Source organism: Ambystoma mexicanum, chromosome 6q (assembly GCF_040938575.1).
Source record: "Ambystoma mexicanum isolate Mex_15411 chromosome 6q, UKY_AmexF1_1, whole genome shotgun sequence".
In the NCBI taxonomy this organism is placed as follows: Eukaryota; Metazoa; Chordata; class Amphibia; order Caudata; family Ambystomatidae; genus Ambystoma; species Ambystoma mexicanum.
The window spans coordinates 1,556,448,556-1,556,463,353 of NC_090937.1; positions in this window are offsets into that span (position 1 = coordinate 1,556,448,556).

Consider the following 14,798-nt stretch of genomic DNA (forward strand, 5'->3'; position numbering starts at 1 on the left):
GAGGGAGAGGTGGGGCACTTTGGTCTAAGGCGAGGGATGGGGCACATTGGTGTGGGCCTGGATGGAGGTATGGGGGCACATTGGTGTGGGTCTGGATGGAGGTATGGGGGAACATTGGTGTGGGTTTGATGGGAGGGGTGGGGCACTTTGGTCTAAGGCGAGGGATGGGGCACATTGGTGTGGGCCTGGATGGAGGTATGGGGGCACATTGGTGTGGGTCTGGATGGAGGTATGGGGGCACATTGGTGTGGGTCTTGGGGGAGGTATGGGGGCACATTGTTGTGGGTCTGAGAAAGAGGGATGGGGAATATTGGTGTGGGTCTGAGAATGAGGGATGGGGCATATTGGTGGGGTTCTGGATGGTGGGGTGGGGCATCATGGTATGGGTCTAGGGGGGGGGTTGGTGGGGTCTGGAATGTAGTTATAGGGGCATCTTGATGTGTGTCTGGCGAGAGGCCTGGCGGCAGATTGGTCAGGAGGGATGGGGCTCATTGGCCTGGAGGGTGGAATGGGGGCATCTTCATGGGGTCTGGAATGGAGTGATGGGGCCATCTATGTGTTGGTCTGGAGGGTGACATGAGGTATCTGCAGGTCTGGAGGGTCAGACAGGTCATCTAGGTGTTTTGGTCGGGAGGGCAGGATGGGACATCTTGGTGTGGGTGGAATGGTGGCATCCGTGTGTGGGTCTGGAGTTCAAAGATTTCAGGGCTGGAGAGATACAGTGCCTGGGTTTGAGGCCAATGCCAAGTCTCGCAGTCCTTTCTGGATTAGTTCATATGATGATGAGATATGACGTGCATCTGGAGGTTGGGATGGGGCATCTTGGTGTGGGTCTGGAGGGAGGGGATGGGGGAACATGTGTGTGGGTTTGATGGGAGAGGTGGGACACATTCGTGTGAGGCGAGGGATGGGTCACATTGGGGTGGGTCTTGGGCGAGGTATGGGGCATATCGGTGTGGGTCTGTGGGGAGGTATGGGGCACATTGGTGTGGGTCTTGAGGGAGGGGTGGGGCACTTTGGTCTAAGGCGAGGGATGGGGCACATTGGTGTGGGCCTGGATGGAGGTATGGGGGCACATTGGTGTGGGTCTGGATGGAGGTATGGGGGAACATTGGTGTGGGTTTGATGGGAGGAGTGGGGCACTTTGGTCTAAGGCGAGGGATGGGGCACATTGCTGTGGGCCTGGATGGAGGTATGGGGGCACATTGGTGTGGGTCTGGATGGAGGTATGGGGGCACATTGGTGTGGGTCTTGGGGGAGGTATGGGGGCACATTGTTGTGGGTCTGAGAAAGAGGGATGGGGAATATTGGTGTGGGTCTGAGAATGAGGGATGGGGCATATTGGTGGGGTTCTGGATGGTGGGATGGGGCATCATGGTATGGGTCTAGAGGGGGGGGGTTGGTGGGGTCTGGAATGTAGTTATAGGGGCATCTTGATGTGTGTCTGGCGAGAGGCCTGGCGGCACATTGGTCAGGAGGGATGGGGCACATTGGCCTGGAGGGTGGAATGGGGGCATCTTCATGGGGTCTGGAATGGAGTGATGGGGCCATCTATGTGTTGGTCTGGAGGGTGACATGAGGTATCTGCAGGTCTGGAGGGTCAGACAGGTCATCTAGGTGTTTTGGTCGGGAGGGCAGGATGGGACATCTTGGTGTGGGTGGAATGGGGGCATCCGTGTGTGGGTCTGGAGTTCAAAGATTTCAGGGCTGGAGAGATACAGTGCCTGGGTTTGAGGCCAATGCCAAGTCTCGCAGTCCTTTCTGGATTAGTTCATATGATGATGAGATATGACGTGCATCTGGAGGTTGGGATGGGGCATCTTGGTGTGGGTCTGGAGGGAGGGGATGGGGGAACATGTGTGTGGGTTTGATGGGAGAGGTGGGACACATTCGTGTGAGGCGAGGGATGGGTCACATTGGGGTGGGTCTTGGGCGAGGTATGGGGCATATCGGTGTGGGTCTGTGGGGAGGTATGGGGCACATTGGTGTGGGTCTTGAGGGAGGGGTGGGGCACTTTGGTCTAAGGCGAGGGATGGGGCACATTGGTGTGGGCCTGGATGGAGGTATGGGGGCACATTGGTGTGGGTCTGGATGGAGGTATGGGGGAACATTGGTGTGGGTTTGATGGGAGGAGTGGGGCACTTTGGTCTAAGGCGAGGGATGGGGCACATTGCTGTGGGCCTGGATGGAGGTATGGGGGCACATTGGTGTGAGTCTGGATGGAGGTATGGGGGCACATTGGTGTGGGTCTTGGGGGAGGTATGGGGGCACATTGTTGTGGGTCTGAGAAAGAGGGATGGGGAATATTGGTGTGGGTCTGAGAATGAGGGATGGGGCATATTGGTGGGGTTCTGGATGGTGGGATGGGGCATCATGGTATGGGTCTAGAGGGGGGGGTTGGTGGGGTCTGGAATGTAGTTATAGGGGCATCTTGATGTGTGTCTGGCGAGAGGCCTGGCGGCATATTGGTCAGGAGGGATGGGGCACATTGGCCTGGAGGGTGGAATGGGGGCATCTTCATGGGGTCTGGAATGGAGTGATGGGGCCATCTATGTGTTGGTCTGGAGAGTGACATGAGGTATCTGCAGGTCTGGAGGGTCAGACAGGTCATCTAGGTGTTTTGGTCGGGAGGGCAGGATGGGACATCTTGGTGTGGGTGGAATGGGGGCATCCGTGTGTGGGTCTGGAGTTCAAAGATTTCAGGGCTGGAGAGATACAGTGCCTGGGCTTGAGGCCAATGCCAAGTCTCGCAGTCCTTTCTGGATTAGTTCATATGATGATGAGATATGATGTGCATCTGGAGGTTGGGATGGGGGAACATCTTTGTGTGGTTCTCGGGGGAGTGGATGGGGAACATTTGTGTGGGTTTGATGGGAGAGGTGGGACACATTCGTGTGAGGCGAGGGATGGGTCACATTGGGGTGGGTCTTGGGCGAGGTATGGGGCATATCGGTGTGGGTCTGTGGGGAGGTATGGGGCACATTGGTGTGGGTCTGGCGAGAATGATGGGGTCATCTAGGTGTGGGTCTGAAGGGCAGTATTTTTTGTTGCGGTCTGCAACGGATGGATCAAGGGACATTGGTGTCGGTCTGGAACAGGTATGGGGCATCTGTTGGTCTGGGAGGTGGCATGGGTCATCTATGTGTGGGTTGGGAGGGTGGGATGGGGCATCTGGAGGGTGCAATGGGGGCATCTGATCTTAGTGTCGGTCTGGAGGGAGTGGATGGGGGCACATTGTGGTTTTTTTGGGAGGGACGGGCGCATTGGGGTGAGTCTGGGTGGAGGGATGGATCATCTAGGTGTGTGTCTGGAGGGCAGCGTGTGGACATCCTGCTGTGTGCAGAGAGTGATGGTGGCATCTTGGTGGGGTCTGCAATGGATGGGGGCACATTGGCGTCTGTCTGAAACAGGTATGGGACATCTATTGGTCTGAAGGGTTGTATGGGTCATCTAGGTGTTGGTGGGATGGGACATCTGGGGGGATGGGGGCATATTGGTGTGGGTTTGATGGGAGGGATGGGGCACATTGGTCTGAGTGGAGGGAGGGATGGGGTATCTTGGTGTGGGTCTGTGGGGGGAAGAAGGGGCATCATGGTATGGGTCTAGAGTGGGTTTGGGGGGTCTGGTTTGGAAGGGTGATGGCATCTTGGTGGGCTCTAGAATTAAGGGATAAGGGGCATCTTGGAGTGGGTCTAGAGGCTTGGCATCTTGGTGTGGTTCTGAGAGAGAGGTAAGGGACATCTTGGTGTGGGTCTGAGAAGGAGGGATGGGGTATATTGGTGTGGGACTGGAGGGTGGGATGGGGTACATTGGTTTGGGTAGGGAAGGATGGGGGCTCATTGGTTGGGGAGGGATGGGGCATCTTGCTGTGTGGAGGGAGGATGGAGCATCGTGGTTTGGGTCTAGAGGGAGGGATGGGGCATCTTGGGTTCTGGCTTGCAGGGTTGGTGGTATCTGGGATAGGGGAATCTTGGTGTGGGTCTGTAACGGAGGGATGGGCGCATCTTGGTGGGGTCTGGTCTGGAGGGTTGGTGACATCTTTGTGTCTGGAATGGATGGATGGGAACATCTTGGTGGGGTCCGGAGGGAGGGATCAGGCAAGGCATAAATTCATTTAAAAAAATTGATTAGCAGAGTTTGCTCTGTTTCTTGATTATCAAGCAAACACATTTGATTAGCAATGATGTACTATTTTTAATGTCACCAAAAGTTGTTTGTATCGAAGACATAAAATTAACAGTTCTGTGTACCGCTGAGTTCTGTGTACCGCCTAAGTAAGACATTAGTAAGATGAGTCGGGCCTTGCACATTTTTTAAAATTCCGCTTCACCAGCACGTCGGGTAACTTAGTTTACCCATTCGACCAAGAGAAATTACCTTGACCCATGATAATGGATGACAAAATATGTCAATGTGCTTTCTGTAAAATGGTTCATGTGACTACAAACCGACTTTGGTACACTGCTGCCACCCAGAAGCCACTCATGCACAGTGAAACATTTATTTGACAGTTCATTAAAAACAAAGTAAATGTAAAATAAGTTTCAAACAACCCCTGCAAATGGTACTGGCCCTTCATAAAACGTACTTGACTGTGCGTGTGAGTGAAAAGACTTTGCGTGACTTGGATGAGTGTCTGTAAAATGGAAACTGTTAGCTGCATGATTGGTGTGAGGAACTCATGGTGACAACAAGCAAGACAGACACAAATGATCACAGTTCAAGGGTGCTTATTGAACAAAAACTGCTGAATGCAGGTTGGAAAAACACTTAATCTAAACCGAAAAAATAAAATGGGAGCAAACGTTGATCATCAAATGAAAAATAAGGCAGTCCTGGTAGCGTTGTGTCAAATAATATGGGCATATACTAAGAAACCTATTGCCAAACCTCACAACTAATACAAAGGGTGTGGGATAGTTTTCAGGAAAAGAAAGAAGCGTTCGTAAACAATATGTCAGAATACGGTAGCCTGGTACTTCTTTCCCCATGCTTTCTACACTGGGTAAGATGGGCACACACTAGAGCTTTCCCAGCACGAGTAACAGTTCCAATGGCAGCAATCGGGACCATCAATGACCAAGTCTCGTTTCACATGTCTTGCCTTCGAGGGCCGATGTATCCAATAACAAAACAAACACAAAGTTCTTTGCAGTTCACATCGGGTGATGGTTGCACCCTCGGGTCCCCCTCTTCTTGGGCTGACCCTTCAAAACTAATCCTCTTCTTAATGGGTTTTGGATGATGACTTCACCCTGGTTCTCCCTCGTTCGGGCTCGGACCCGCCTCAACTGTTGGCCTCCCTCCGCCGGGTTCCCTATGGCTTTCAACAAGTTTTCTGCTATTGTTCTCACAAAAAGTCTGTTCAAGACTTCGCTGTGAACCTCCTTTTCTCGGGTTCACTTGATCAGAGTGATAACGGCTCACCCCTGGATCCCCCTCTTCTGGGGCTGACCCTTCTTTGACAAGCGAGACGGTGTACTTTTCCTGTCTTATAGTGTCTCTTAGTTTCTCCCTCTGTCGGGCTCGGATTCCAAAATGACCAGCGGGTCCCCTCTTTAGCATCTCGATGTCTTCCAACAGTTCATAGTTGATATCGACACACTCTGTTTCTCGGGACTTTAGACTTTGCCCCTTTCTCGTTAGCACCCCTCTTCTGGGTTCACTCTTGCCAACTTCACATTCACTTGTAAGGTTCACAAGATTCACTTTCCCCTTTTACTTTCTCAAGGTTGTGGATCAAATGTACAGTATTACTAGACCTCTAGTATGACCACTTTGACCTCTTCTGGCGGGTCCCCTATGGCCTTCTGGTCTTTGTAGTTTCCTTCAAAACAATGGGGGGGATCAGCCAGAGTATTTCACACGAGCACCCATGTGGTGCTTGAACACTCTGCAGCTGGCCCTGAAGTTTGATTTGTGTCTTAAAGCTTCACCACTGGCTGTCCCTCTGTAGGGATCATAACCTGCTTAATGCTCCTCAAGGTTCTCCCTTGGCTTGGACCCTTGTCTAGGTTTACAAAGGCCTCCCTCTTCCAGGACGGACCCTGCTTGCAAATGTCTCAATTTTAACAAAAAAAGGTTGTGGGACTTATAGTCTCAGAATGCACTTGGCTGATATTGCTCCTTCTTCTTTTGATCCCCAAAATGGCACTTTGTCATTCGGAGCTGCAGGAGCTAAAAGGGGATGTTTGTAGGAGGTCAGGGTCTCTCCCTTTGCCACTCAGAGGCCTGGGTTTGTCTGCCTGGCCCAGGGCAGGAGTTTAACGGTTGGTACCACAGGGCCACCCCAGCTGCCCATGGTCTTGCCTTCGGGAGGAATGGTTTTCTTCTCCACACTGCATCTCCTCCCTGGTAGTAGGGCCAGTGTTTGGGTGGTTTTCTCCTCCTCATCCAGGCCTCCCAGGGTCGCTCCAGCTGACATGGGCTCTCTCCTGCTCTGCATTACATTCCAGCATCCCTGACTCACAATGCTGTTCCTGGCTGCTGCTTTTATACTCCCAGATTGGAGCTAAGTGTGAATAGCTGTCCCTCTCTGACTTCATTATCGGGACAACATGGAGACTGCCCATAGGAATCCATTGCCCATGGTTTCCTATGGGTAATCCTCATGACTCCCATCTGCCTCTTCCTCGTCACAGTCCTTGTCGATTTCAATGGGCGGACGGAATTATGGTTAGTTGTAGTATTGTGGGTAGGTACTCTGTTTTCGGTTTCAGAGGTAATTTTACAGGCAATTTGGATTCCCCCTGTTTTATCTGTTTTTTCCGTAAGGGAAGTGCTGGGGGGGGGTTTGGGATTTTGGTGACAACAGCCCATAAAGACTGCTGGGATATCTGCTGAGATATCGGGTAGGTTTGCATTGGAAAAATTGAAACACTGCGTCTCGCCTGGGGTATTCCTATTAGAATAACCCCAGACTCCCCTACCCGGGTGCTCCTCCCACACTGGTCCACCCCCAGGATCTGGATTCAAAGGCGATGGCCATGCACTGGCCACCCGAATAGAGGTTTCTCGTGGCCCAAATGGGAGAATACCCCTATGTTTCTGACATTGGTTACAAATAAATAATAGATATGATGAAAAAGGCTCTGAAAACAGTTTGGCCAGCTCTCTCCTGCAAGAGCAAATATATAATGCAATCATAATCGTAGAGTAAAGCGAGCTCTGGTGGACTACCTGCAGTGTATGATATTGCAGTATCTCTGTAGATGTAGAGACTGGATGGAACTATTGATCACTTTTTTGCATAAACATCCAGTTAGTTTTATATATTCATTATGTAAATAGAAAAGAAAGTAAGAGACTAAGGAGAGTGCATGGTGTAGCAAGCAGAGAACCGGTAAACTAGGTGGAGGATTGTAGTTTGTGGCCAACTCACTTTCAAGGCAGCTGGTATAAAGCAACAGGTTGAAAAAATAAGACTGTCAAGTAGTATGGGGATTAGCTCATGGATTGAGCACCAGGTTCACAGGTATAAGCAACCAGAAGGTCACTGAATTAGGCTTGCCATCAAAAGCATTTGGCTCTGTGATGTACGTTTTCAAAGGTGTTCACTATTCAATATGATGCATCTTCCCCCAACAAAATCAAATATGGTTGACACTATGAGATTTAGATAAGCTAACCTAAACTTTACTGTAAAGCATGAAGACAATGCAGTGTTTTACAGTAGCAATACTGTAATTATGGATTATGTAACAACCAACATTTTTTAGGAATGGAATTGCATGACAGGTCTTTGCCAAGCAGGATATAGTTGGCTTAATAGACTTAATGCACTTATTTGACAGAAAAAACATAACTTGCCTAGCACTCCCACACATGCATTTGGCACTTAAAGGTGGAGGGATTAGTTACTGCTGCACTCTCTCTCCATTAGCCCCGTTGAGCTTTCAGTAAACCGAGAAAAGAGGGTGGCGAGAACCCTGGGGTCAAGAGAAGAATGCAGGGCGGGCTATACTTTCATGGAACGGGGTAACTTGGATAGATAGCTTTGCTACACAACTGTCAATTTAATTTAGCTAGCAAACCTATAGAATTGCATAGCAAATTGCTATGCAACATTGCTTATTTTATGTCTTGCATCTATGATAGATGGCCAGTAAAAATAAATACCATTGCAGTCCCCTGGGCTCCACAGAGCCTCAGAGGGAGAGCTGATTTTGGCAGGTTGGTAGGGGGTTTGTGCAGCAAACGCATTTTTTAAATATCTGGATGGATGCGACGCGTGAATCTGGAGCACCTCTGGAGTGAGGGATGGGACATTTGCATGTGAACCAAGGGAGGAGGGTATCTGTTAATGGAAGAATGGTAGTTTGTATGTCTGGAGGAAAGGAGGCAGCATCTGGGATTGGGCATGTAGGGCTGCGATCATTGAAACACTTGTGTATAGGCGCATTATAAATACCTTATCAACCAATCTGCATGTGGAGGGAGGGCTGGAGCACCTGTGCATTGGTCTGGACGGAAGGTTGGGGCATCTAGGTGTGAGTGGAGGGATGGGGCATGTAGATCTAAAGGGAGCAATGGGGCATCTAGGTGTGTTTGCAATTGGCGGGGTGACGCATTTCCAAGTACCACCTCCAGGGCAACCAAACCTAGGTACCAGAGACGTATGACCTGGCCTATTGTCACAATAGCCTCCTGTGAGGGGTCAAGAGTAGGATTTGAACACAGTGGCATCTTAGATGTTGGTTATAAACTTCTATTCAACAAAATAAGAAGGTAGGGGGAAATCCTATCTAGCCTTGAACTAACAAAACAAAGGAACGTCTGTGTCAGGATACTAACCGAAAGAGCATCCTCTGTTCTGTGTTCAAACCCTAAACTGACACTTGCACTCTAAACTCAATATAATGTGCACATGGGGATTGCTGCGAGCTATACACCTTTATAGCGTTTCCTCCTAAGTTTGAAAAACAAAGTTTTAAGATGTCGAAAAGAAAGGAATACAGTTCCACCAGTAAAGGGATCTCCCATCCCCTAGATGGTAATTGAAAGGTCACTTTATCACAGTTCACGATTGTTTTCAGCGGACATGAACCTTGAGCCTCCTTTAAACACACAGGTTTTCCATCTCATCCTCTAAATTTCCATTGACTTTAAAGTGGCATGGTTCTCATCTTTCCATTGTTCTTCTTTACACCCCTGGTATACTCTCCTGTCAGGGTATTTGCCACTTTATCAACAATCCTCAAAGAAGGGGTATGATTCTTCCCTTAATATTCGTTTCTCACAGTTTCACAATTTCGCACTCCAGGTTTACGCTCCTGCCAGGATGTTGCACCACTATTCCACAAAGTCAAGTAAAGTTTGTTTCTCTTCCTACTCCTGGTTTACTCTCCTGCCATGGTATCACATTGGTGAGTCTCTTTATTTCTCTTTCTTGGATGTGAGTCCCAGACTACTGGCTTGCCTGGTTCACTAATCTGCCAGGGCTTTGCCATTCTTTAATCACTTTTCCCCTGTCGGGAAGGGGACAGCCCCATCCCACCCCCCTAGGCGAGATGCTACAGGGCCCTATGGTGGGCCAGGGCATGTTACCTATAAACTACACTCCTACTGATGGCACTCACTACCCCAACTCCATGTGACCCTTTGAAATGTTTTTGATTAATTTATGAATTTATGAATATGTACCGATACTGTACACTTCACTGACAAATAGCATATTCTGATGGTATCCACCTTGGTCGATTGTACTGAATGGATATGTTTGCTTAAGTGAAACAATTCACAAATGGATCCAGTTTAATTTGCCTTGGTATTCAACTGTATATGGATTCTTTATTTATTATGAAATCCAGATGCTGCACAGGTTTGAATCTGAAGGTACGTATTTGCTCTTGTTCATTGTTTCACTTAATTGGCTTGGACACCAAAGCTGTAATGTAAATGCGGTTTAACCCTCTGGGTTTGAATACTGCATCGACCCCATGGTACACATTTGCTCTGTTTTACTGTAGACCTATTCGCTAAAAGCGATCACAATATATTACATCAGCATCACGCATTGTGTTTAGACAGTGCGCGTGTGACCTCACCGCGGCACCCTGTCATCAGATTTGTGTCACGTCCCGGGTCCCGATACTCTTATGGAGCTCAGAAGTGGGCCGGCAGCCTCACTTACACAACATGTTGGCGGAAACTGCTGAAATCCCATGGTAAGAGGATGGGCATTAGGCCCCTTTGATGCACATGCTGCGCCATAGAGCTCTGCAATGCTAATGAATATTAATGTTTCCCCAGATGCAGACCAATGCATGTTAACCACACATATGTGTGATGATTGAAGATAAACGCAGGTGAGGGATCGCATTGTCACCAGGTGGCAGTGCATCCTATACCATATACACATATTTGAACACACTTTATTTCCATCTCTTGCAGTTTTTAACTAGCAATGGGAGCTAAGGTACATGTGTTTTTGTTTACATATATTGATCATACACATAGGTGTACTAACGACAGTTCACTTTATCGCTGTGACTACATTTATATGCTGACAAATATGACCTTCATGTGGAATTCTTTTAATTTCTCATGCTCATGGATGAACATAGGGTTTGTCCCTGATGACAGATTACATCCGAAATGCATAGGCATCTTTTAAATACTTATAACGCTTCACTGTCTCATCTCTGTATATACATTAAAATAACACTTTGGTAATTAAAAAAGTACTTCTTCAGCACACTAGTAGGGCATTGCGAGAGCCTGTGGTTCTCACAGGGGATTACTTGTGAGTTTTCGATTGTCTGGTTCACTAACCTGCCAGGGCTTATCCATTCTTTAATTACTTTTCCCTTGTTGGGAAGGGGCCAGCCCCATCCCACCCCTTAGGTGTTTTAAAGTGAGGCGAGAAGCATTTGAGGCACTATGATGGGGAGGGGGAACAGTGAGAGGGATGCCTTACTGTTTAATTGTAATGTAATCAAATACAGTCTAACTACGTGGTGTGGCCCAAGGCGCGAGTGGCATTGCTATTTTGTGTAGATATTAGTAATCAAAGGTAGAAGGAAGGCCTACACTAAATGCAGCATTGCATGTACTAGGCCCAAATTCGCGAGACCACAGAAATCCCCAGCCATGCCCGAGCTCCCATGAGGACAGTTCACACCCCCACAATGTCTATTCATTGTTCCAAAAGTGTTGCAAAGATGTGTCAATTACCCAAGAGGAATGTGCCCCACAAGGCCGCGATCAGAGACCGGCGCCTGGTGTGCATGTTGCCGAAGCATGACCGGGCCATTCCCTGGTGACCACAAGTTATAGCCCATATAACTGACTAAACCTTAAGATCCCCGAATTCCTTGGCACCAGGTGCCCTTTGACCAACAACCCAAAGTAACAAGTCCTGAAATGTTCAACAGGGACGGACAGGGCATATAGTTGAAGCGACTAAGATGTGATTTGTATTGTGCAGTGCTTGGAGGGATACATTAAAGTTCATAATGAGGGTGGAGACCTTGGAGCCGTATGACGTGGAGGGGAGTGAGTGAAATGTGTGTGTGATGGTTAGAGTGCCCCAGAACCTCCTTTGTGTCCGTTTTAAGGCCTGCCAAGTGCACAGCATGAGTGATAAAATATTTGTATGGTAGGAGTATAATTATTTGTTTTCTGAGCTTCGACATGAAAAGATGAGCCCGGCAGCACCCATGTAATGGGCGATGGACGGATTGGGCTGGGACGGATAGACCGTCACCCCTTATGGGTAAAGGTGGATCATGTATAGGCTCAATCCAATAAGCCACATGGATTTTTACTGTATGTTATGTCATTATGACGCTGTGTATCTTTAAAAGTTTGTGCTTGTATGCCTCTTTTCAGCACAACGTTCTTAGCAGCACAGTTCTTTGCTGTTGATATGCGTGTGAGATTAAAACTTGTTATCCTTACAAGATCGACTTGGGCCTTTGTTCCCTAGCAGGTTATATTCTCCCTTTTAACTATGAAATGTTTGCCCAATGCTTAGCACAGTTCGTTTCAATATTCACTCTTCCTTTCAAACATTTGCTCTCTGCCCTTTGTCCAATTATATTTGCATTCACATTGATTTCTCTTTTGAGGCATTGGGTCATCAACCGTTTGGTATCGTTCACAAATGTATCAATTTCTTCAAAGGCTTCACTTTGTCTCGTGCTGTTTCTGTAACACATCATACACTTCCAGGCACCCCGGTAACCCATCGGTGTTTCCTGGGCTTACCTGGCAGCTTTGGTGTTTCATGCGTCTCTCCATCTCTGTCCTCTTCGGTTTGTTGACTCAGCGTGCGTCCCGTTAGCTGGTTAGCCCTCGCTTTGCCTTCCTCTGCTGTGCACGTTTGCCACTGCTTCAGTCTCAAGAAGGGAGTTTCATTCATTCCGGCTTCTCTGCACACTGTTCGGGGTAGCCTCACTGCTGCTTCTTACGGTTTGCTAGTTTCCATCGTCTGACCAGAGTCATTTGTGATGTTGTGTGTCCCAGTCCTCTGCCTGTGTGGTTCCCTTACAATCCTTGATCATGTGTGCTCTGCACCCCGTCCATCCTTGGCTACACTCTCGCCCGTGCATCCTCTCCCTTCATGGTCCCCTCCCAACCCTTGATCGTGTGTGCTCCGTTCCCCTTTAGCTGTGCTTGCGCCTACGCGTCATAGTCCATCCCTGCTTCCCCTCATGCCTGCCCTTTTCCCCTTCACAGCCCCTTTCCTTACCCCTTTGTTATTACTCTGTGCTCTGCTGCTTTTCTTCTTCTGGGCCCCTATTTGCTTGACTTCTCCGTTCTTGTGCCTTTGATTGCTGTCTACTTGTACTGCCTACTTCTGGATGTTTCTCACTCTCCTCCTTTCGGTTCCCTTTATCATTGTTCTGTTACTTTGCCCTCGCTCTGCCTGGTCGTTCCCTGTTGTGTTCTTTTTTCTTACAGGTTCCCTTGGACGTTTCTTGCTCTTTTTAATGGTTTGTTACTCACATCTACATGACTGCTCTTCTTTTTTTGTCTCATCAAGTCCATCGCGAATTGAAATTAATTTGTTCTTGTCTTATTTTTGTCTCGTCTGCCTGCACCCCACCTCTTGTGCCCACCTCCTAGTGTGTCCTCCCCTCACTCCCCCCTCTCTCCCTTTCCCCCATCTCCCCTTTCTCTGTATCCTCGATGGTCCTCTCTGTCTCTCCTATCTTCTCCAACTGCTTCTCTATTGACTATCATGTCCTTCTTACCAAGTCTGGGAGGAAGACGTTCAAAAGGGATCTCCTAGTCTCCAACCCAGGTCTCCCTATCGCTGATGCCTACACCAGCGCTTTCTCCAGACAGACTCTCACGGACATACTCTTTGTTGTTCCTTCGCAAGACCTATGGACTCGGCATATGGTCTCTGTGCACTCTCCTCTTTCCTCCTCTCCCCTTAATGGTGGCACCCGGTGGGAGGCCCTCCTGGCCCCCTTCCACTCCTCTAAGAACATTATTAATGTTTACCTAAATGGCACTCTCTGGTCCAAGGCCCTCAGGCCAACCTCCTCCCTTTTGATAGATGTTTCTCACGCCTCATCAATTTCCTTTCTTCTCCTGCTGTCCCTTCATTTCCTTCTCCGGCTCCTCTGCCTCCACCCTCTGCCACCTTTTTGGCTTCCTGTACTACTTCTCTGGCTGCCCTGTTGCCTCCCTCCTCCGCCACCTCTCTGGCATCTTCACCCTCCTCCTTGGATACCTTGCCCTCTCCTCCTTACTCCTCTGCCCTCGGGTTCCTTCTGCACTTCTGCAGGACTACCTCTGACCTGTACCCCTCCACGGAAATCTTTCAAGGGTGGCAACCTTCTCCACATTGCCACTCTCAACTCTCTCTCAGCTGTCCAACACTATGTCGTCTCCTGGAAGAACTCGACCTTGATGTTCTCGGTTTGACCGAGACGTGGTTTACGGCCAGATCTGTCACAAGCTTTGACGCTCTCCTCCCTGATGGCTACCAGATCCTCTTGCGCACAGATCCAACCGTCCTGCCTGGGGTTGTAGCCTTGATCTTCCCGAAGCAGATCCCTGCCTCTATCATTCCTATGTAGGTCTACTCCTCCTTTGAATGCCTGGTCTGCAGGCTCTCTCGCTTCTGTCCGCTCTCTTACTGTGGCTATCTACCTGCCGCCTGGCCAAGTAACCTCCTTCCTCTCCAAGTGGGCAGACCTCTCCTCCTCCCTCCTTGCCTCTACCACTCAACTCTTCCTCCTCTAAGACCTTAACATCCACCTGGATGCTACCTGCCCTTCCTCTGGAAACCTTCGCAACCTCTGCAATTCTTTCTCTCTCTATTCTTCCCTCTGGCCCGACTCCCCATGAAGGGCATACCTTGGATGTTCTGATCTCCTCAGACCTCCCCAGTCTAACCCTCTCACCACTCATCTCTCCTGGAGTGACCACTTCTCCTCTCATATCTCTCTCTTTCTCGGTATGACTCAGACCTCGTCACCCTTAACACAAGTGTAGGGTGGCTGAGAGGAAATGACGGGTATCATGTGCACCCTCTGACAAACTGGCCTGCTCCCTGCTCCAAAGGCAATAACGACTCTGTCCACACTAAGAAGAGAGCTCACATCCAAACCCATGTCTCTGCGGCATCTAACAACTCAGCCAAACTCTCTTTTTCTTTCTCTACCCCTGTCCTTCCTGTGGCTGCCTCTCCTCCACCCTTCTCTTCCTTTCCTTTGTCCACCCCTGACAAGGTTTCTAGACAAGCCCGATATTGACAGTTTCGTCAAAACAGTTTCTTCCCTGTTCATCCAAAACAATCGAGGACCATATTGACACCCTCGTCCTTGGCCGACTTCTGC